Consider the following 24,217-nt stretch of genomic DNA (forward strand, 5'->3'; position numbering starts at 1 on the left):
CTATGTCACCTGTGCTTGCTTGTCAGAGACAGACTATCGCAAAACATACAACTCACTCCATGAATTGATTGCTACGGCATCTGTTATCAGCAGTCACAACTAGCAACACCAGTAGCAGCTGACTGCACGCAAAGAATAGGAATGTGCAGTGGGATTTACGTGAACTCGGCGCAAGGCAGATCTTTCCGACATAGGCTTGAGAATCTTACGGGAACACTTGTACTGTTTCTAAATTAAGTGTAGGCGTGGGAGGAGGGTGCTTCCTGCGCACAAATAACAGCACGCTTGTCAATTGTGGATGCTAATCATTCGCTTGTATCTTCCTAGACACATCTGCTGGTCGTGAATTATTCCATTTGCATATCAAGGTGCGCATGTAGGTGTGTTAAAAATTCTGGAGGCACTGGGTATTGATCCAAGTACCTCTCGCATACTAAGCGAGCGCTCTACCATCTGAGCTACGCCCGCCCCCCCCGAAGACTAATGGTGCTACATACAGCCATATAGACGACACAGACCCTTGCACTCCCATTATTCAGCAGACAAACACTACTCTCTATGTATCCGTTAGGGTGTCTTTCAGGTTTCGTGCATTCTGTATCGAATCGTAGTTGGCCACAATGAAAGTGGCACGTATAACGTCGAAAATAGAATTCGGACACCGCTCTGAGTAAGACCAACGTGTTGTCCACCCTCTAGACTTCAATGAGGTTAAGCCGCGATACCTAAGACAGATCTGCACTCGATGACACCTCGATAACAGCCGGTCCCCACACTTACATCTTGCTCTCCTTACGTCAGTATACATCATATCAGTCTGTGACGCTGGCTTTGCAACATCTTGCGTGCCTTTAGGTTCGCCGCGACCAACACTTACCATGCACTGACCACAAAAAATGGAGGCGCCGCGGCTTGAACCCTGGACCTTTCACATGCCAAGCGAACGCTCTACCAACTGAGCTACGCCCCATGCACGAGCAAACGGCGCTATTCCCCATTCTTTGCGACTCAGATGCGCACGGACACGATGGTTGGTTGGTTTGTAGCGGTGAAGGGAGCAGAGTACAAAGGCGCGGACCCGTTCATATACACAAAAGTTCCAAGTAGTTTCGATGCTCTGGTATTGCAAATGCAAATTCCCTCTGTTTTTAACGTCTTAAATTGAAAGAGCCGTCACAAATTGCTCCGTTTTCACTCATTGTAGACAATTATACAGCACCTGAGGTAACAAACACATCTCGAGAACCATTGTGCACTACATTATTTATGCCAACTCAGTGCCTCGCTCTTTACTACTGTGTACCAATCTTGTCGTCCAACTGCAAAACACTGGGCCACAACAAGTTTCCGCGTCTCCATTGCACTGCGCATACTACGAAACGCTCCCCAAACTTGGCACTCACCCTCGCAGCCGACTTTTCCGACTTTCCACGACGCTCACGCTAGTGACAGCATTATTTATAGTTCGACGTCGCGCCAAAGCGAATGAGTACATTTCGCCTACGGCTTAGGCCGCCCTCCTAGTGTGGCTGCTCGGTGTCTGCAGGCAGCGAGGGTCTGCAAGCTTCCTGTGTTCGCACCTATGTCACCTGTGCTTGCTTGTCAGAGACAGACTATCGCAAAACATACAACTCACTCCATGAATTGATTGCTACGGCATCTGTTATCAGCAGTCACAACTAGCAACACCAGTAGCAGCTGACTGCACGCAAAGAATAGGAATGTGCAGTGGGATTTACGTGAACTCGGCGCAAGGCAGATCTTTCCGACATAGGCTTGAGAATCTTACGGGAACACTTGTACTGTTTCTAAATTAAGTGTAGGCGTGGGAGGAGGGTGCTTCCTGCGCACAAATAACAGCACGCTTGTCAATTGTGGATGCTAATCATTCGCTTGTATCTTCCTAGACACATCTGCTGGTCGTGAATTATTCCATTTGCATATCAAGGTGCGCATGTAGGTGTGTTAAAAATTCTGGAGGCACTGGGTATTGATCCAAGTACCTCTCGCATACTAAGCGAGCGCTCTACCATCTGAGCTACGCCCGCCCCCCCCGAAGACTAATGGTGCTACATACAGCCATATAGACGACACAGACCCTTGCACTCCCATTATTCAGCAGACAAACACTACTCTCTATGTATCCGTTAGGGTGTCTTTCAGGTTTCGTGCATTCTGTATCGAATCGTAGTTGGCCACAATGAAAGTGGCACGTATAACGTCGAAAATAGAATTCGGACACCGCTCTGAGTAAGACCAACGTGTTGTCCACCCTCTAGACTTCAATGAGGTTAAGCCGCGATACCTAAGACAGATCTGCACTCGATGACACCTCGATAACAGCCGGTCCCCACACTTACATCTTGCTCTCCTTACGTCAGTATACATCATATCAGTCTGTGACGCTGGCTTTGCAACATCTTGCGTGCCTTTAGGTTCGCCGCGACCAACACTTACCATGCACTGACCACAAAAAATGGAGGCGCCGCGGCTTGAACCCTGGACCTTTCACATGCCAAGCGAACGCTCTACCAACTGAGCTACGCCCCATGCACGAGCAAACGGCGCTATTCCCCATTCTTTGCGACTCAGATGCGCACGGACACGATGGTTGGTTGGTTTGTAGCGGTGAAGGGAGCAGAGTACAAAGGCGCGGACCCGTTCATATACACAAAAGTTCCAAGTAGTTTCGATGCTCTGGTATTGCAAATGCAAATTCCGTCTGTTTTTAACGTCTTAAATTGAAAGAGCCGTCACAAATTGCTCCGTTTTCACTCATTGTAGACAATTATACAGCACCTGAGGTAACAAACACATCTCGAGAACCATTGTGCACTACATTATTTATGCCAACTCAGTGCCTCGCTCTTTACTACTGTGTACCAATCTTGTCGTCCAACTGCAAAACACTGGGCCACAACAAGTTTCCGCGTCTCCATTGCACTGCGCATACTACGAAACGCTCCCCAAACTTGGCACTCACCCTCGCAGCCGACTTTTCCGACTTTCCACGACGCTCACGCAACGCTCACGCTAGTGACAGCATTATTTATAGTTCGACGTCGCGCCAAAGCGAATGAGTACATTTCGCCTACGGCTTAGGCCGCCCTCCTAGTGTGGCTGCTCGGTGTCTGCAGGCAGCGAGGGTCTGCAAGCTTCCTGTGTTCGCACCTATGTCACCTGTGCTTGCTTGTCAGAGACAGACTATCGCAAAACATACAACTCACTCCATGAATTGATTGCTACGGCATCTGTTATCAGCAGTCACAACTAGCAACACCAGTAGCAGCTGACTGCACGCAAAGAATAGGAATGTGCAGTGGGATTTACGTGAACTCGGCGCAAGGCAGATCTTTCCGACATAGGCTTGAGAATCTTACGGGAACACTTGTACTGTTTCTAAATTAAGTGTAGGCGTGGGAGGAGGGTGCTTCCTGCGCACAAATAACAGCACGCTTGTCAATTGTGGATGCTAATCATTCGCTTGTATCTTCCTAGACACATCTGCTGGTCGTGAATTATTCCACTTGCATATCAAGGTGCGCATGTAGGTGTGTTAAAAATTCTGGAGGCACTGGGTATTGATCCCAGTACCTCTCGCATACTAAGCGAGCGCTCTACCATCTGAGCTACGCCCGCCCCCCCGAAGACTAATGGTGCTACATACAGCCATATAGACGACACAGACCCTTGCACTCCCATTATTCAGCAGACAAACACTACTCTCTATGTATCCGTTAGGGTGTCTTTCAGGTTTCGTGCATTCTGTATCGAATCGTAGTTGGCCACAATGAAAGTGGCACGTATAACGTCGAAAATAGAATTCGGACACCGCTCTGAGTAAGACCAACGTGTTGTCCACCCTCTAGACTTCAATGAGGTTAAGCCGCGATAAGTAAGACAGATCTGCACTCGATGACACCTCGATAACAGCCGGTCCCCACACTTACATCTTGCTCTCCTTACGTCAGTATACATCATATCAGTCTGTGACGCTGGCTTTGCAACATCTTGCGTGCCTTTAGGTTCGCCGCGACCAACACTTACCATGCACTGACCACAAAAAATGGAGGCGCCGCGGCTTGAACCCTGGACCTTTCACATGCCAAGCGAACGCTCTACCAACTGAGCTACGCCCCATGCACGAGCAAACGGCGCTATTCCCCATTCTTTGCGACTCAGATGCGCACGGACACGATGGTTGGTTGGTTTGTAGCGGTGAAGGGAGCAGAGTACAAAGGCGCGGACCCGTTCATATACACAAAAGTTCCAAGTAGTTTCGATGCTCTGGTATTGCAAATGCAAATTCCGTCTGTTTTTAACGTCTTAAATTGAAAGAGCCGTCACAAATTGCTCCGTTTTCACTCATTGTAGACAATTATACAGCACCTGAGGTAACAAACACATCTCGAGAACCATTGTGCACTACATTATTTATGCCAACTCAGTGCCTCGCTCTTTACTACTGTGTACCAATCTTGTCGTCCAACTGCAAAACACTGGGCCACAACAAGTTTCCGCGTCTCCATTGCACTGCGCATACTACGAAACGCTCCCCAAACTTGGCACTCACCCTCGCAGCCGACTTTTCCGACTTTCCACGACGCTCACGCAACGCTCACGCTAGTGACAGCATTATTTATAGTTCGACGTCGCGCCAAAGCGAATGAGTACATTTCGCCTACGGCTTAGGCCGCCCTCCTAGTGTGGCTGCTCGGTGTCTGCAGGCAGCGAGGGTCTGCAAGCTTCCTGTGTTCGCACCTATGTCACCTGTGCTTGCTTGTCAGAGACAGACTATCGCAAAACATACAACTCACTCCATGAATTGATTGCTACGGCATCTGTTATCAGCAGTCACAACTAGCAACACCAGTAGCAGCTGACTGCACGCAAAGAATAGGAATGTGCAGTGGGATTTACGTGAACTCGGCGCAAGGCAGATCTTTCCGACATAGGCTTGAGAATCTTACGGGAACACTTGTACTGTTTCTAAATTAAGTGTAGGCGTGGGAGGAGGGTGCTTCCTGCGCACAAATAACAGCACGCTTGTCAATTGTGGATGCTAATCATTCGCTTGTATCTTCCTAGACACATCTGCTGGTCGTGAATTATTCCACTTGCATATCAAGGTGCGCATGTAGGTGTGTTAAAAATTCTGGAGGCACTGGGTATTGATCCCAGTACCTCTCGCATACTAAGCGAGCGCTCTACCATCTGAGCTACGCCCGCCCCCCCGAAGACTAATGGTGCTACATACAGCCATATAGACGACACAGACCCTTGCACTCCCATTATTCAGCAGACAAACACTACTCTCTATGTATCCGTTAGGGTGTCTTTCAGGTTTCGTGCATTCTGTATCGAATCGTAGTTGGCCACAATGAAAGTGGCACGTATAACGTCGAAAATAGAATTCGGACACCGCTCTGAGTAAGACCAACGTGTTGTCCACCCTCTAGACTTCAATGAGGTTAAGCCGCGATACCTAAGACAGATCTGCACTCGATGACACCTCGATAACAGCCGGTCCCCACACTTACATCTTGCTCTCCTTACGTCAGTATACATCATATCAGTCTGTGACGCTGGCTTTGCAACATCTTGCGTGCCTTTAGGTTCGCCGCGACCAACACTTACCATGCACTGACCACAAAAAATGGAGGCGCCGCGGCTTGAACCCTGGACCTTTCACATGCCAAGCGAACGCTCTACCAACTGAGCTACGCCCCATGCACGAGCAAACGGCGCTATTCCCCATTCTTTGCGACTCAGATGCGCACGGACACGATGGTTGGTTGGTTTGTAGCGGTGAAGGGAGCAGAGTACAAAGGCGCGGACCCGTTCATATACACAAAAGTTCCAAGTAGTTTCGATGCTCTGGTATTGCAAATGCAAATTCCGTCTGTTTTTAACGTCTTAAATTGAAAGAGCCGTCACAAATTGCTCCGTTTTCACTCATTGTAGACAATTATACAGCACCTGAGGTAACAAACACATCTCGAGAACCATTGTGCACTACATTATTTATGCCAACTCAGTGCCTCGCTCTTTACTACTGTGTACCAATCTTGTCGTCCAACTGCAAAACACTGGGCCACAACAAGTTTCCGCGTCTCCATTGCACTGCGCATACTACGAAACGCTCCCCAAACTTGGCACTCACCCTCGCAGCCGACTTTTCCGACTTTCCACGACGCTCACGCTAGTGACAGCATTATTTATAGTTCGACGTCGCGCCAAAGCGAATGAGTACATTTCGCCTACGGCTTAGGCCGCCCTCCTAGTGTGGCTGCTCGGTGTCTGCAGGCAGCGAGGGTCTGCAAGCTTCCTGTGTTCGCACCTATGTCACCTGTGCTTGCTTGTCAGAGACAGACTATCGCAAAACATACAACTCACTCCATGAATTGATTGCTACGGCATCTGTTATCAGCAGTCACAACTAGCAACACCAGTAGCAGCTGACTGCACGCAAAGAATAGGAATGTGCAGTGGGATTTACGTGAACTCGGCGCAAGGCAGATCTTTCCGACATAGGCTTGAGAATCTTACGGGAACACTTGTACTGTTTCTAAATTAAGTGTAGGCGTGGGAGGAGGGTGCTTCCTGCGCACAAATAACAGCACGCTTGTCAATTGTGGATGCTAATCATTCGCTTGTATCTTCCTAGACACATCTGCTGGTCGTGAATTATTCCATTTGCATATCAAGGTGCGCATGTAGGTGTGTTAAAAATTCTGGAGGCACTGGGTATTGATCCCAGTACCTCTCGCATACTAAGCGAGCGCTCTACCATCTGAGCTACGCCCGCCCCCCCGAAGACTAATGGTGCTACATACAGCCATATAGACGACACAGACCCTTGCACTCCCATTATTCAGCAGACAAACACTACTCTCTATGTATCCGTTAGGGTGTCTTTCAGGTTTCGTGCATTCTGTATCGAATCGTAGTTGGCCACAATGAAAGTGGCACGTATAACGTCGAAAATAGAATTCGGACACCGCTCTGAGTAAGACCAACGTGTTGTCCACCCTCTAGACTTCAATGAGGTTAAGCCGCGATACCTAAGACAGATCTGCACTCGATGACACCTCGATAACAGCCGGTCCCCACACTTACATCTTGCTCTCCTTACGTCAGTATACATCATATCAGTCTGTGACGCTGGCTTTGCAACATCTTGCGTGCCTTTAGGTTCGCCGCGACCAACACTTACCATGCACTGACCACAAAAAATGGAGGCGCCGCGGCTTGAACCCTGGACCTTTCACATGCCAAGCGAACGCTCTACCAACTGAGCTACGCCCCATGCACGAGCAAACGGCGCTATTCCCCATTCTTTGCGACTCAGATGCGCACGGACACGATGGTTGGTTGGTTTGTAGCGGTGAAGGGAGCAGAGTACAAAGGCGCGGACCCGTTCATATACACAAAAGTTCCAAGTAGTTTCGATGCTCTGGTATTGCAAATGCAATTTCCGTCTGTTTTTAACGTCTTAAATTGAAAGAGCCGTCACAAATTGCTCCGTTTTCACTCATTGTAGACAATTATACAGCACCTGAGGTAACAAACACATCTCGAGAACCATTGTGCACTACATTATTTATGCCAACTCAGTGCCTCGCTCTTTACTACTGTGTACCAATCTTGTCGTCCAACTGCAAAACACTGGGCCACAATAAGTTTCCGCGTCTCCATTGCACTGCGCATACTACGAAACGCTCCCCAAACTTGGCACTCACCCTCGCAGCCGACTTTTCCGACTTTCCACGACGCTCACGCAACGCTCACGCTAGTGACAGCATTATTTATAGTTCGACGTCGCGCCAAAGCGAATGAGCACATTTCGCCTACGGCTTAGGCCGCCCTCCTAGTGTGGCTGCTCGGTGTCTGCAGGCAGCGAGGGTCTGCAAGCTTCCTGTGTTCGCACCTATGTCACCTGTGCTTGCTTGTCAGAGACAGAATATCGCAAAACATACAACTCACTCCATGAATTGATTGCTACGGCATCTGTTATCAGCAGTCACAACTAGCAACACCAGTAGCAGCTGACTGCGCGCAAAGAATAAGAATGTGCAGTGGGATTTACGTGAACTCGGCGCAAGGCAGATCTTTCCGACATAGGCTTGAGAATCTTACAGGAACACTTGTACTGTTTCTAAATTAAGTGTAGGCGTGGGAGGAGGGTGCTTCCTGCGCACTAATAACAGCACGCTTGTCAATTGTGGATGCTAATAATTCGCTTGTATCTTCCTAGACACATCTGCTGGTTGTGAATTATTCCACTTGCATGGCAAGGTGCGCATGTAGGTGTGTTAAAAATTCTGGAGGCACTGGGTATTGATCCCAGTTCCTCTCGCATACTAAGCGAGCGCTCTACCATCTGAGCTACGCCCGCCGCCCCGAAGACTAATGGTGCTACATACAGCCATATAGACGACACAGACCCTTGCACTCCCATTATTCAGCAGACAAACACTACTCTCTATGTATCCGTTAGGGTGTCTTTCAGGTTTCGTGCATTATGTATCGAATCGTAGTTGGCCACAATGAAAGTGGCACGTATAACGTCGAAAATAGAATTCGGACACCGCTCTGAGTAAGACCAACGTGTTGTCCACCCTCTAGACTTCAATGAGGTTAAGCCGCGATACCTAAGACAGATCTGCACTCGATGACACCTCGATAACAGCCGGTCCCCACACTTACATCTTGCTCTCCTTACGTCAGTATACATCATATCAGTCTGTGACGCTGGCTTTGCAACATCTTGCGTGCCTTTAGGTTCGCCGCGACCAACACTTACCATGCACTGACCACAAAAAATGTAGGCGCCGCGGCTTGAACACTGGACCTTTCACATGCCAAGCGAACGCTCTACCAACTGAGCTACGCCCCAGGCACGAGCGAACTGCGCTATTCCCCATTCTTTGCGACTCAGATGCGCACGGACACGATGGTTGGTTGGTTTGTAGCGGTGAAGGGAGCAGAGTACAAAGGCGCGGACCCGTTCATATACACAAAAGTACCAAGTAGTTTCGATGCTCTGGTATTACAAATGAAAATTCCGTCTGTTTTTAACGTCTTAAATTGAAAGAGCCGTCACAAATTGCTCCGTTTTCACTCCTTGACGACAATCATACAGCACCTGAGGTAACAAACACATCTCGAGCCCCATTGTGCACTCCATTATTCATGCCAACTCAGTGCCTCGCTCTTTACTACTGTGTACCAATCTTGTCGTCCAACTGCAAAACACTGGGCCACAATAAGTTTCCGCGTCTCCATTGCACTGCGCATACTACGAAACGCTCCCCAAACTTGGCACTCACCCTCGCAGCCGACTTTTCCGACTTTCCACGCAACGCTCACGCTAGTGACAGCATTATTTATAGTTCGACGTCGCGCCAAAGCGAATGAGCACATTTCGCCTACGGCTTAGGCCGCCCTCCTAGTGTGGCTGCTCGGTGTCTGCAGGCAGCGAGGGTCTGCAAGCTTCCTGTGTTCGCACCTATGTCACCTGTGCTTGCTTGTCAGAGACAGACTATCGCAAAACATACAACTCACTCCATGAATTGATTGCTACGGCATCTGTTATCAGCAGTCACAACTAGCAACACCAGTAGCAGCTGACTGCGCGCAAAGAATAAGAATGTGCAGTGGGATTTACGTGAACTCGGCGCAAGGCAGATCTTTCCGACATAGGCTTGAGAATCTTACAGGAACACTTGTACTGTTTCTAAATTAAGTGTAGGCGTGGGAGGAGGGTGCTTCCTGCGCACTAATAACAGCACGCTTGTCAATTGTGGATGCTAATAATTCGCTTGTATCTTCCTAGACACATCTGCTGGTTGTGAATTATTCCACTTGCATGGCAAGGTGCGCATGTAGGTGTGTTAAAAATTCTGGAGGCACTGGGTATTGATCCCAGTTCCTCTCGCATACTAAGCGAGCGCTCTACCATCTGAGCTACGCCCGCCGCCCCGAAGACTAATGGTGCTACATACAGCCATATAGACGACACAGACCCTTGCACTCGCATTATTCAGCAGACAAACACTACTCTCTATGTATCCGTTAGTGTGTCTTTCAGGTTTCGTGCATTATGTATCGAATCGTAGTTGGCCACAATGAAAGTGGCACGTATAACGTCGAAAATAGAATTCGGACACCGCTCTGAGTAAGACCAACGTGTTGTCCACCCTCTAGACTTCAATGAGGTTAAGCCGCGATACCTAAGACAGATCTGCACTCGATGACACCTCGATAACAGCCGGTCCCCACACTTACATCTTGCTCTCCTTACGTCAGTATACATCATATCAGTCTGTGACGCTGGCTTTGCAACATCTTGCGTGCCTTTAGGTTCGCCGCGACCAACACTTACCATGCACTGACCACAAAAAATGTAGGCGCCGCGGCTTCAACACTGGACCTTTCACATGCCAAGCGAACGCTCTACCAACTGAGCTACGCCCCAGGCACGAGCGAACTGCGCTATTCCCCATTCTTTGCGACTCAGATGCGCACGGACACGATGGTTGGTTGGTTTGTAGCGGTGAAGGGAGCAGAGTACAAAGGCGCGGACCCGTTCATATACACAAAAGTACCAAGTAGTTTCGATGCTCTGGTATTACAAATGAAAATTCCGTCTGTTTTTAACGTCTTAAATTGAAAGAGCCGTCACTAATTGCTCCGTTTTCACTCCTTGACGACAATCATACAGCACCTGAGGTAACAAACACATCTCGAGCCCCATTGTGCACTCCATTATTCATGCCAACTCAGTGCCTCGCTCTTTACTACTGTGTACCAATCTTGTCGTCCAACTGCAAAACACTGGGCCACAATAAGTTTCCGCGTCTCCATTGCACTGCGCATACTACGAAACGCTCCCCAAACTTGGCACTCACCCTCGCAGCCGACTTTTCCGACTTTCCACGACGCTCACGCAACGCTCACGCTAGTGACAGCATTATTTATAGTTCGACGTCGCGCCAAAGCGAATGAGCACATTTCGCCTACGGCTTAGGCCGCCCTCCTAGTGTGGCTGCTCGGTGTCTGCAGGCAGCGAGGGTCTGCAAGCTTCCTGTGTTCGCACCTATGTCACCTGTGCTTGCTTGTCAGAGACAGACTATCGCAAAACATACAACTCACTCCATGAATTGATTGCTACGGCATCTGTTATCAGCAGTCACAACTAGCAACACCAGTAGCAGCTGACTGCATGCAAAGAATAGGAATGTGCAGTGGGATTTACGTGAACTCAGCGCAAGGCAGATCTTTCCGACATAGGCTTGAGAATCTTACGGGAACACTTGTACTGTTTCTAAATTAGTGTAGGCGTGGGAGGAGGGTGCTTCCTGCGCACTAATAACAGCACGCTTGTCAATTGTGGATGCTAATAATTCGCTTGTATCTTCCTAGACACATCTGCTGGTTGTGAATTATTCCACTTGCATGGCAAGGTGCGCATGTAGGTGTGTTAGAAATTCTGGAGGCACTGGGTATTGATCCCAGTTCCTATCGCATACTAAGCGAGCGCTCTACCATCTGAGCTACGCCCGCCGCCCCGAAGACTAACGGTGCTACATACAGCCATATAGACGACACAGACCCTTGCACTCCCATTATTCAGCAGACAAACACTACTCTCTATGTATCCGTTAGTGTGTCTTTCAGGTTTCGTGCATTATGTATCGAATCGTAGTTGGCCACAATGAAAGTGGCACGTATAACGTCGAAAATAGAATTCGGACACCGCTCTGAGTAAGACCAACGTGTTGGCCACCCTCTAGACTTCAATGAGGTTAAGCCGCGATACCTAAGACAGATCTGCACTCGATGACACCTCGATAACAGCCGGTCCCCACACTTACATCTTGCTCTCCTTACGTCAGTATACATCATATCAGTCTGTGACGCTGGCTTTGCAACATCTTGCGTGCCTTTAGGTTCGCCGCGACCAACACTTACCATGCACTGACCACAAAAAATGTAGGCGCCGCGGCTTGAACCCTGGACCTTTCACATGCCAAGCGAACGCTCTACCAACTGAGCTACGCCCCATGCACGAGCAAACGGCGCTATTCCCCATTCTTTGCGACTCAGATGCGCACGGACACGATGGTTGGTTGGTTTGTAGCGGTGAAGGGAGCAGAGTACAAAGGCGCGGACCCGTTCATATACACAAAAGTTCCAAGTAGTTTCGATGCTCTGGTATTGCAAATGCAATTTCCGTCTGTTTTTAACGTCTTAAATTGAAAGAGCCGTCACAAATTGCTCCGTTTTCACTCATTGTAGACAATTATACAGCACCTGAGGTAACAAACACATCTCGAGAACCATTGTGCACTACATTATTTATGCCAACTCAGTGCCTCGCTCTTTACTACTGTGTACCAATCTTGTCGTCCAACTGCAAAACACTGGGCCACAATAAGTTTCCGCGTCTCCATTGCACTGCGCATACTACGAAACGCTCCCCAAACTTGGCACTCACCCTCGCAGCCGACTTTTCCGACTTTCCACGACGCTCACGCAACGCTCACGCTAGTGACAGCATTATTTATAGTTCGACGTCGCGCCAAAGCGAATGAGCACATTTCGCCTACGGCTTAGGCCGCCCTCCTAGTGTGGCTGCTCGGTGTCTGCAGGCAGCGAGGGTCTGCAAGCTTCCTGTGTTCGCACCTATGTCACCTGTGCTTGCTTGTCAGAGACAGAATATCGCAAAACATACAACTCACTCCATGAATTGATTGCTACGGCATCTGTTATCAGCAGTCACAACTAGCAACACCAGTAGCAGCTGACTGCGCGCAAAGAATAAGAATGTGCAGTGGGATTTACGTGAACTCGGCGCAAGGCAGATCTTTCCGACATAGGCTTGAGAATCTTACAGGAACACTTGTACTGTTTCTAAATTAAGTGTAGGCGTGGGAGGAGGGTGCTTCCTGCGCACTAATAACAGCACGCTTGTCAATTGTGGATGCTAATAATTCGCTTGTATCTTCCTAGACACATCTGCTGGTTGTGAATTATTCCACTTGCATGGCAAGGTGCGCATGTAGGTGTGTTAAAAATTCTGGAGGCACTGGGTATTGATCCCAGTTCCTCTCGCATACTAAGCGAGCGCTCTACCATCTGAGCTACGCCCGCCGCCCCGAAGACTAATGGTGCTACATACAGCCATATAGACGACACAGACCCTTGCACTCCCATTATTCAGCAGACAAACACTACTCTCTATGTATCCGTTAGGGTGTCTTTCAGGTTTCGTGCATTATGTATCGAATCGTAGTTGGCCACAATGAAAGTGGCACGTATAACGTCGAAAATAGAATTCGGACACCGCTCTGAGTAAGACCAACGTGTTGTCCACCCTCTAGACTTCAATGAGGTTAAGCCGCGATACCTAAGACAGATCTGCACTCGATGACACCTCGATAACAGCCGGTCCCCACACTTACATCTTGCTCTCCTTACGTCAGTATACATCATATCAGTCTGTGACGCTGGCTTTGCAACATCTTGCGTGCCTTTAGGTTCGCCGCGACCAACACTTACCATGCACTGACCACAAAAAATGTAGGCGCCGCGGCTTGAACACTGGACCTTTCACATGCCAAGCGAACGCTCTACCAACTGAGCTACGCCCCAGGCACGAGCGAACTGCGCTATTCCCCATTCTTTGCGACTCAGATGCGCACGGACACGATGGTTGGTTGGTTTGTAGCGGTGAAGGGAGCAGAGTACAAAGGCGCGGACCCGTTCATATACACAAAAGTACCAAGTAGTTTCGATGCTCTGGTATTACAAATGAAAATTCCGTCTGTTTTTAACGTCTTAAATTGAAAGAGCCGTCACAAATTGCTCCGTTTTCACTCCTTGACGACAATCATACAGCACCTGAGGTAACAAACACATCTCGAGCCCCATTGTGCACTCCATTATTCATGCCAACTCAGTGCCTCGCTCTTTACTACTGTGTACCAATCTTGTCGTCCAACTGCAAAACACTGGGCCACAATAAGTTTCCGCGTCTCCATTGCACTGCGCATACTACGAAACGCTCCCCAAACTTGGCACTCACCCTCGCAGCCGACTTTTCCGACTTTCCACGCAACGCTCACGCTAGTGACAGCATTATTTATAGTTCGACGTCGCGCCAAAGCGAATGAGCACATTTCGCCTACGGCTTAGGCCGCCCTCCTAGTGTGGCTGCTCGGTGTCTGCAGGCAGCGAGGGTCTGCAAGCTTCCTGTGTTCGCACCTATGTCACCTGTGCTTGCTTGTCAGAGACAGACTATCGCAAAACATACAACTCACTCCATGAATTGATTGCTACGGCATCTGTTATCAGCAGTCACAACTAGCAACACCAGTAGCAGCTGACTGCGCGCAAAGAATAAGAATGTGCAGTGGGATTTACGTGAACTCGGCGCAAGGCAGATCTTTCCGACATAGGCTTGAGAATCTTACAGGAACACTTGTACTGTTTCTAAATTAAGTGTAGGCGTGGGAGGAGGGTGCTTCCTGCGCACTAATAACAGCACGCTTGTCAATTGTGGATGCTAATAATTCGCTTGTATCTTCCTAGACACATCTGCTGGTTGTGAATTATTCCACTTGCATGGCAAGGTGCGCATGTAGGTGTGTTAAAAATTCTGGAGGCACTGGGTATTGATCCCAGTTCCTCTCGCATACTAAGCGAGCGCTCTACCATCTGAGCTACGCCCGCCGCCCCGAAGACTAATGGTGCTACATACAGCCATATAGACGACACAGACCCTTGCACTCGCATTATTCAGCAGACAAACACTACTCTCTATGTATCCGTTAGTGTGTCTTTCAGGTTTCGTGCATTATGTATCGAATCGTAGTTGGCCACAATGAAAGTGGCACGTATAACGTCGAAAATAGAATTCGGACACCGCTCTGAGTAAGACCAACGTGTTGTCCACCCTCTAGACTTCAATGAGGTTAAGCCGCGATACCTAAGACAGATCTGCACTCGATGACACCTCGATAACAGCCGGTCCCCACACTTACATCTTGCTCTCCTTACGTCAGTATACATCATATCAGTCTGTGACGCTGGCTTTGCAACATCTTGCGTGCCTTTAGGTTCGCCGCGACCAACACTTACCATGCACTGACCACAAAAAATGTAGGCGCCGCGGCTTCAACACTGGACCTTTCACATGCCAAGCGAACGCTCTACCAACTGAGCTACGCCCCAGGCACGAGCGAACTGCGCTATTCCCCATTCTTTGCGACTCAGATGCGCACGGACACGATGGTTGGTTGGTTTGTAGCGGTGAAGGGAGCAGAGTACAAAGGCGCGGACCCGTTCATATACACAAAAGTACCAAGTAGTTTCGATGCTCTGGTATTACAAATGAAAATTCCGTCTGTTTTTAACGTCTTAAATTGAAAGAGCCGTCACTAATTGCTCCGTTTTCACTCCTTGACGACAATCATACAGCACCTGAGGTAACAAACACATCTCGAGCCCCATTGTGCACTCCATTATTCATGCCAACTCAGTGCCTCGCTCTTTACTACTGTGTACCAATCTTGTCGTCCAACTGCAAAACACTGGGCCACAATAAGTTTCCGCGTCTCCATTGCACTGCGCATACTACGAAACGCTCCCCAAACTTGGCACTCACCCTCGCAGCCGACTTTTCCGACTTTCCACGACGCTCACGCAACGCTCACGCTAGTGACAGCATTATTTATAGTTCGACGTCGCGCCAAAGCGAATGAGCACATTTCGCCTACGGCTTAGGCCGCCCTCCTAGTGTGGCTGCTCGGTGTCTGCAGGCAGCGAGGGTCTGCAAGCTTCCTGTGTTCGCACCTATGTCACCTGTGCTTGCTTGTCAGAGACAGACTATCGCAAAACATACAACTCACTCCATGAATTGATTGCTACGGCATCTGTTATCAGCAGTCACAACTAGCAACACCAGTAGCAGCTGACTGCATGCAAAGAATAGGAATGTGCAGTGGGATTTACGTGAACTCAGCGCAAGGCAGATCTTTCCGACATAGGCTTGAGAATCTTACGGGAACACTTGTACTGTTTCTAAATTAGTGTAGGCGTGGGAGGAGGGTGCTTCCTGCGCACTAATAACAGCACGCTTGTCAATTGTGGATGCTAATAATTCGCTTGTATCTTCCTAGACACATCTGCTGGTTGTGAATTATTCCACTTGCATGGCAAGGTGCGCATGTAGGTGTGTTAGAAATTCTGGAGGCACTGGGTATTGATCCCAGTTCCTATCGCATACTAAGCGAGCGCTCTACCATCTGAGCTACGCCCGCCGCCCCGAAGACTAACGGTGCTACATACAGCCATATAGACGACACAGACCCTTGCACTCCCATTATTCAGCAGACAAACACTACTCTCTATGTATCCGTTAGTGTGTCTTTCAGGTTTCGTGCATTATGTATCGAATCGTAGTTGGCCACAATGAAAGTGGCACGTATAACGTCGAAAATAGAATTCGGACACCGCTCTGAGTAAGACCAACGTGTTGGCCACCCTCTAGACTTCAATGAGGTTAAGCCGCGATACCTAAGACAGATCTGCACTCGATGACACCTCGATAACAGCCGGTCCCCACACTTACATCTTGCTCTCCTTACGTCAGTATACATCATATCAGTCTGTGACGCTGGCTTTGCAACATCTTGCGTGCCTTTAGGTTCGCCGCGACCAACACTTACCATGCACTGACCACAAAAAATGTAGGCGCCGCGGCTTGAACACTGGACCTTTCACATGCCAAGCGAACGCTCTACCAACTGAGCTACGCCCCAGGCACGAGCGAACTGCGCTATTCCCCATTCTTTGCGACTCAGATGCGCACGGACACGATGGTTGGTTGGTTTGTAGCGGTGAAGGGAGCAGAGTACAAAGGCGCGGACCCGTTCATATACACAAAAGTACCAAGTAGTTTCGATGCTCTGGTATTACAAATGAAAATTCCGTCTGTTTTTAACGTCTTAAATTGAAAGAGCCGTCACAAATTGCTCCGTTTTCACTCCTTGACGACAATCATACAGCACCTGAGGTAACAAACACATCTCGAGCCCCATTGTGCACTCCATTATTCATGCCAACTCAGTGCCTCGCTCTTTACTACTGTGTACCAATCTTGTCGTCCAACTGCAAAACACTGGGCCACAATAAGTTTCCGCGTCTCCATTGCACTGCGCATACTACGAAACGCTCCCCAAACTTGGCACTCACCCTCGCAGCCGACTTTTCCGACTTTCCACGACGCTCACGCAACGCTCACGCTAGTGACAGCATTATTTATAGTTCGACGTCGCGCCAAAGCGAATGAGCACATTTCGCCTACGGCTTAGGCCGCCCTCCTAGTGTGGCTGCTCGGTGTCTGCAGGCAGCGAGGGTCTGCAAGCTTCCTGTGTTCGCACCTATGTCACCTGTGCTTGCTTGTCAGAGACAGACTATCGCAAAACATACAACTCACTCCATGAATTGATTGCTACGGCATCTGTTATCAGCAGTCACAACTAGCAACACCAGTAGCAGCTGACTGCATGCAAAGAATAGGAATGTGCAGTGGGATTTACGTGAACTCAGCGCAAGGCAGATCTTTCCGACATAGGCTTGAGAATCTTACGGGAACACTTGTACTGTTTCTAAATTAGTGTAGGCGTGGGAGGAGGGTGCTTCCTGCGCACTAATAACAGCACGCTTGTCAATTGTGGATGCTAATAATTCGCTTGTATCTTCCTAGACACATCTGCTGGTTGTGAATTATTCCACTTGCATGGCAAGGTGCGCATGTAGGTGTGTTAAAAATTCTGGAGGCACTGGGTATTGATCCCAGTTCCTCTCGCATACTAAGCGAGCGCTCTACCATCTGAGCTACGCCCGCCGCCCCGAAGACTAACGGTGCTACATACAGCCATATAGACGACACAGACCCTTGCACTCCCATTATTCAGCAGACAAACACTACTCTCTATGTATCCGTTAGTGTGTCTTTCAGGTTTCGTGCATTATGTATCGAATCGTAGTTGGCCACAATGAAAGTGGCACGTATAACGTCGAAAATAGAATTCGGACACCGCTCTGAGTAAGACCAACGTGTTGTGAACCCTCTAGACTTCAGTGAGGTTAAGCTGCGATACCTAAGACAGATCTGCACTCGATGACACCTCGATAACAGCCGGTCCCCACACTTACATCTTGCTCTCCTTACGTCAGTATACATCATATCAGTCTGTGACGCTGGCTTTGCAACATCTTGCGTGCCTTTAGGTTCGCCGCGACCAACACTTACCATGCACTGACCACAAAAAATGTAGACGCCGCGGCTTGAACACTGGACCTTTCACATGCCAAGCGAACGCTATACCAACTGAGCTACGCCCCATGCACGAGCAAACTGCGCTATTCCCCATTCTTTGCGACTCAGATGCGCACGGACACGATGGTTGGTTGGTTTGTAGCGGTGAAGGGAGCAGAGTACAAAGGCGCGGACCCGTTCATATACACAAAAGTACCAAGTAGTTTCGATGCTCTGGTATTACAAATGAAAATTCCGTCTGTTTTTAACGTCTTAAATTGAAAGAGCCGTCACAAATTGCTCCGTTTTCACTCCTTGACGACAATCATACAGCACCTGAGGTAACAAACACATCTCGAGCCCCATTGTGCACTCCATTATTCATGCCAACTCAGTGCCTCGCTCTTTACTACTGTGTACCAATCTTGTCGTCCAACTGCAAAACACTGGGCCACAATAAGTTTCCGCGTCTCCATTGCACTGCGCATACTACGAAACGCTCCCCAAACTTGGCACTCACCCTCACAGCCGACTTTTCTGACTTTCCACGACGCTCACGCAACGCTCACGCTAGTGACAGCATTATTTATAGTTCGACGTCGCGCCAAAGCGAATGAGCACATTTCGCCTACGGCTTAGGCCGCCCTCCTAGTGTGGCTGCTCGGTGTCTGCAGGCAGCGAGGGTCTGCAAGCTTCCTGTGTTCGCACCTATGTCACCTGTGCTTGCTTGTCAGAGACAGAATATCGCAAAACATACAACTCACTCCATGAATTGATTGCTACGGCATCTGTTATCAGCAGTCACAACTAGCAACACCAGTAGCAGCTGACTGCGCGCAAAGAATAAGAATGTGCAGTGGGATTTACGTGAACTCGGCGCAAGGCAGATCTTTCCGACATAGGCTTGAGAATCTTACAGGAACACTTGTACTGTTTCTAAATTAAGTGTAGGCGTGGGAGGAGGGTGCTTCCTGCGCACTAATAACAGCACGCTTGTCAATTGTGGATGCTAATAATTCGCTTGTATCTTCCTAGACACATCTGCTGGTTGTGAATTATTCCACTTGCATGGCAAGGTGCGCATGTAGGTGTGTTAAAAATTCTGGAGGCACTGGGTATTGATCCCAGTTCCTCTCGCATACTAAGCGAGCGCTCTACCATCTGAGCTACGCCCGCCGCCCCGAAGACTAATGGTGCTACATACAGCCATATAGACGACACAGACCCTTGCACTCCCATTATTCAGCAGACAAACACTACTCTCTATGTATCCGTTAGGGTGTCTTTCAGGTTTCGTGCATTATGTATCGAATCGTAGTTGGCCACAATGAAAGTGGCACGTATAACGTCGAAAATAGAATTCGGACACCGCTCTGAGTAAGACCAACGTGTTGTCCACCCTCTAGACTTCAATGAGGTTAAGCCGCGATACCTAAGACAGATCTGCACTCGATGACACCTCGATAACAGCCGGTCCCCACACTTACATCTTGCTCTCCTTACGTCAGTATACATCATATCAGTCTGTGACGCTGGCTTTGCAACATCTTGCGTGCCTTTAGGTTCGCCGCGACCAACACTTACCATGCACTGACCACAAAAAATGTAGGCGCCGCGGCTTGAACACTGGACCTTTCACATGCCAAGCGAACGCTCTACCAACTGAGCTACGCCCCAGGCACGAGCGAACTGCGCTATTCCCCATTCTTTGCGACTCAGATGCGCACGGACACGATGGTTGGTTGGTTTGTAGCGGTGAAGGGAGCAGAGTACAAAGGCGCGGACCCGTTCATATACACAAAAGTACCAAGTAGTTTCGATGCTCTGGTATTACAAATGAAAATTCCGTCTGTTTTTAACGTCTTAAATTGAAAGAGCCGTCACAAATTGCTCCGTTTTCACTCCTTGACGACAATCATACAGCACCTGAGGTAACAAACACATCTCGAGCCCCATTGTGCACTCCATTATTCATGCCAACTCAGTGCCTCGCTCTTTACTACTGTGTACCAATCTTGTCGTCCAACTGCAAAACACTGGGCCACAATAAGTTTCCGCGTCTCCATTGCACTGCGCATACTACGAAACGCTCCCCAAACTTGGCACTCACCCTCGCAGCCGACTTTTCCGACTTTCCACGCAACGCTCACGCTAGTGACAGCATTATTTATAGTTCGACGTCGCGCCAAAGCGAATGAGCACATTTCGCCTACGGCTTAGGCCGCCCTCCTAGTGTGGCTGCTCGGTGTCTGCAGGCAGCGAGGGTCTGCAAGCTTCCTGTGTTCGCACCTATGTCACCTGTGCTTGCTTGTCAGAGACAGACTATCGCAAAACATACAACTCACTCCATGAATTGATTGCTACGGCATCTGTTATCAGCAGTCACAACTAGCAACACCAGTAGCAGCTGACTGCGCGCAAAGAATAAGAATGTGCAGTGGGATTTACGTGAACTCGGCGCAAGGCAGATCTTTCCGACATAGGCTTGAGAATCTTACAGGAACACTTGTACTGTTTCTAAATTAAGTGTAGGCGTGGGAGGAGGGTGCTTCCTGCGCACTAATAACAGCACGCTTGTCAATTGTGGATGCTAATAATTCGCTTGTATCTTCCTAGACACATCTGCTGGTTGTGAATTATTCCACTTGCATGGCAAGGTGCGCATGTAGGTGTGTTAAAAATTCTGGAGGCACTGGGTATTGATCCCAGTTCCTCTCGCATACTAAGCGAGCGCTCTACCATCTGAGCTACGCCCGCCGCCCCGAAGACTAATGGTGCTACATACAGCCTTATAGACGACACAGACCCTTGCACTCGCATTATTCAGCAGACAAACACTACTCTCTATGTATCCGTTAGTGTGTCTTTCAGGTTTCGTGCATTATGTATCGAATCGTAGTTGGCCACAATGAAAGTGGCACGTATAACGTCGAAAATAGAATTCGGACACCGCTCTGAGTAAGACCAACGTGTTGTCCACCCTCTAGACTTCAATGAGGTTAAGCCGCGATACCTAAGACAGATCTGCACTCGATGACACCTCGATAACAGCCGGTCCCCACACTTACATCTTGCTCTCCTTACGTCAGTATACATCATATCAGTCTGTGACGCTGGCTTTGCAACATCTTGCGTGCCTTTAGGTTCGCCGCGACCAACACTTACCATGCACTGACCACAAAAAATGTAGGCGCCGCGGCTTCAACACTGGACCTTTCACATGCCAAGCGAACGCTCTACCAACTGAGCTACGCCCCAGGCACGAGCGAACTGCGCTATTCCCCATTCTTTGCGACTCAGATGCGCACGGACACGATGGTTGGTTGGTTTGTAGCGGTGAAGGGAGCAGAGTACAAAGGCGCGGACCCGTTCATATACACAAAAGTACCAAGTAGTTTCGATGCTCTGGTATTACAAATGAAAATTCCGTCTGTTTTTAACGTCTTAAATTGAAAGAGCCGTCACTAATTGCTCCGTTTTCACTCCTTGACGACAATCATACAGCACCTGAGGTAACAAACACATCTCGAGCCCCATTGTGCACTCCATTATTCATGCCAACTCAGTGCCTCGCTCTTTACTACTGTGTACCAATCTTGTCGTCCAACTGCAAAACACTGGGCCACAATAAGTTTCCGCGTCTCCATTGCACTGCGCATACTACGAAACGCTCCCCAAACTTGGCACTCACCCTCGCAGCCGACTTTTCCGACTTTCCACGACGCTCACGCAACGCTCACGCTAGTGACAGCATTATTTATAGTTCGACGTCGCGCCAAAGCGAATGAGCACATTTCGCCTACGGCTTAGGCCGCCCTCCTAGTGTGGCTGCTCGGTGTCTGCAGGCAGCGAGGGTCTGCAAGCTTCCTGTGTTCGCACCTATGTCACCTGTGCTTGCTTGTCAGAGACAGACTATCGCAAAACATACAACTCACTCCATGAATTGATTGCTACGGCATCTGTTATCAGCAGTCACAACTAGCAACACCAGTAGCAGCTGACTGCATGCAAAGAATAGGAATGTGCAGTGGGATTTACGTGAACTCAGCGCAAGGCAGATCTTTCCGACATAGGCTTGAGAATCTTACGGGAACACTTGTACTGTTTCTAAATTAGTGTAGGCGTGGGAGGAGGGTGCTTCCTGCGCACTAATAACAGCACGCTTGTCAATTGTGGATGCTAATAATTCGCTTGTATCTTCCTAGACACATCTGCTGGTTGTGAATTATTCCACTTGCATGGCAAGGTGCGCATGTAGGTGTGTTAGAAATTCTGGAGGCACTGGGTATTGATCCCAGTTCCTATCGCATACTAAGCGAGCGCTCTACCATCTGAGCTACGCCCGCCGCCCCGAAGACTAACGGTGCTACATACAGCCATATAGACGACACAGACCCTTGCACTCCCATTATTCAGCAGACAAACACTACTCTCTATGTATCCGTTAGTGTGTCTTTCAGGTTTCGTGCATTATGTATCGAATCGTAGTTGGCCACAATGAAAGTGGCACGTATAACGTCGAAAATAGAATTCGGACACCGCTCTGAGTAAGACCAACGTGTTGGCCACCCTCTAGACTTCAATGAGGTTAAGCCGCGATACCTAAGACAGATCTGCACTCGATGACACCTCGATAACAGCCGGTCCCCACACTTACATCTTGCTCTCCTTACGTCAGTATACATCATATCAGTCTGTGACGCTGGCTTTGCAACATCTTGCGTGCCTTTAGGTTCGCCGCGACCAACACTTACCATGCACTGACCACAAAAAATGTAGGCGCCGCGGCTTGAACACTGGACCTTTCACATGCCAAGCGAACGCTCTACCAACTGAGCTACGCCCCAGGCACGAGCGAACTGCGCTATTCCCCATTCTTTGCGACTCAGATGCGCACGGACACGATGGTTGGTTGGTTTGTAGCGGTGAAGGGAGCAGAGTACAAAGGCGCGGACCCGTTCATATACACAAAAGTACCAAGTAGTTTCGATGCTCTGGTATTACAAATGAAAATTCCGTCTGTTTTTAACGTCTTAAATTGAAAGAGCCGTCACAAATTGCTCCGTTTTCACTCCTTGACGACAATCATACAGCACCTGAGGTAACAAACACATCTCGAGCCCCATTGTGCACTCCATTATTCATGCCAACTCAGTGCCTCGCTCTTTACTACTGTGTACCAATCTTGTCGTCCAACTGCAAAACACTGGGCCACAATAAGTTTCCGCGTCTCCATTGCACTGCGCATACTACGAAACGCTCCCCAAACTTGGCACTCACCCTCGCAGCCGACTTTTCCGACTTTCCACGACGCTCACGCAACGCTCACGCTAGTGACAGCATTATTTATAGTTCGACGTCGCGCCAAAGCGAATGAGCACATTTCGCCTACGGCTTAGGCCGCCCTCCTAGTGTGGCTGCTCGGTGTCTGCAGGCAGCGAGGGTCTGCAAGCTTCCTGTGTTCGCACCTATGTCACCTGTGCTTGCTTGTCAGAGACAGACTATCGCAAAACATACAACTCACTCCATGAATTGATTGCTACGGCATCTGTTATCAGCAGTCACAACTAGCAACACCAGTAGCAGCTGACTGCATGCAAAGAATAGGAATGTGCAGTGGGATTTACGTGAACTCAGCGCAAGGCAGATCTTTCCGACATAGGCTTGAGAATCTTACGGGAACACTTGTACTGTTTCTAAATTAGTGTAGGCGTGGGAGGAGGGTGCTTCCTGCGCACTAATAACAGCACGCTTGTCAATTGTGGATGCTAATAATTCGCTTGTATCTTCCTAGACACATCTGCTGGTTGTGAATTATTCCACTTGCATGGCAAGGTGCGCATGTAGGTGTGTTAAAAATTCTGGAGGCACTGGGTATTGATCCCA

Source organism: Schistocerca gregaria, chromosome 9, assembly GCF_023897955.1.
Source record: "Schistocerca gregaria isolate iqSchGreg1 chromosome 9, iqSchGreg1.2, whole genome shotgun sequence".
Taxonomy (NCBI): Eukaryota; Metazoa; Arthropoda; class Insecta; order Orthoptera; family Acrididae; genus Schistocerca; species Schistocerca gregaria.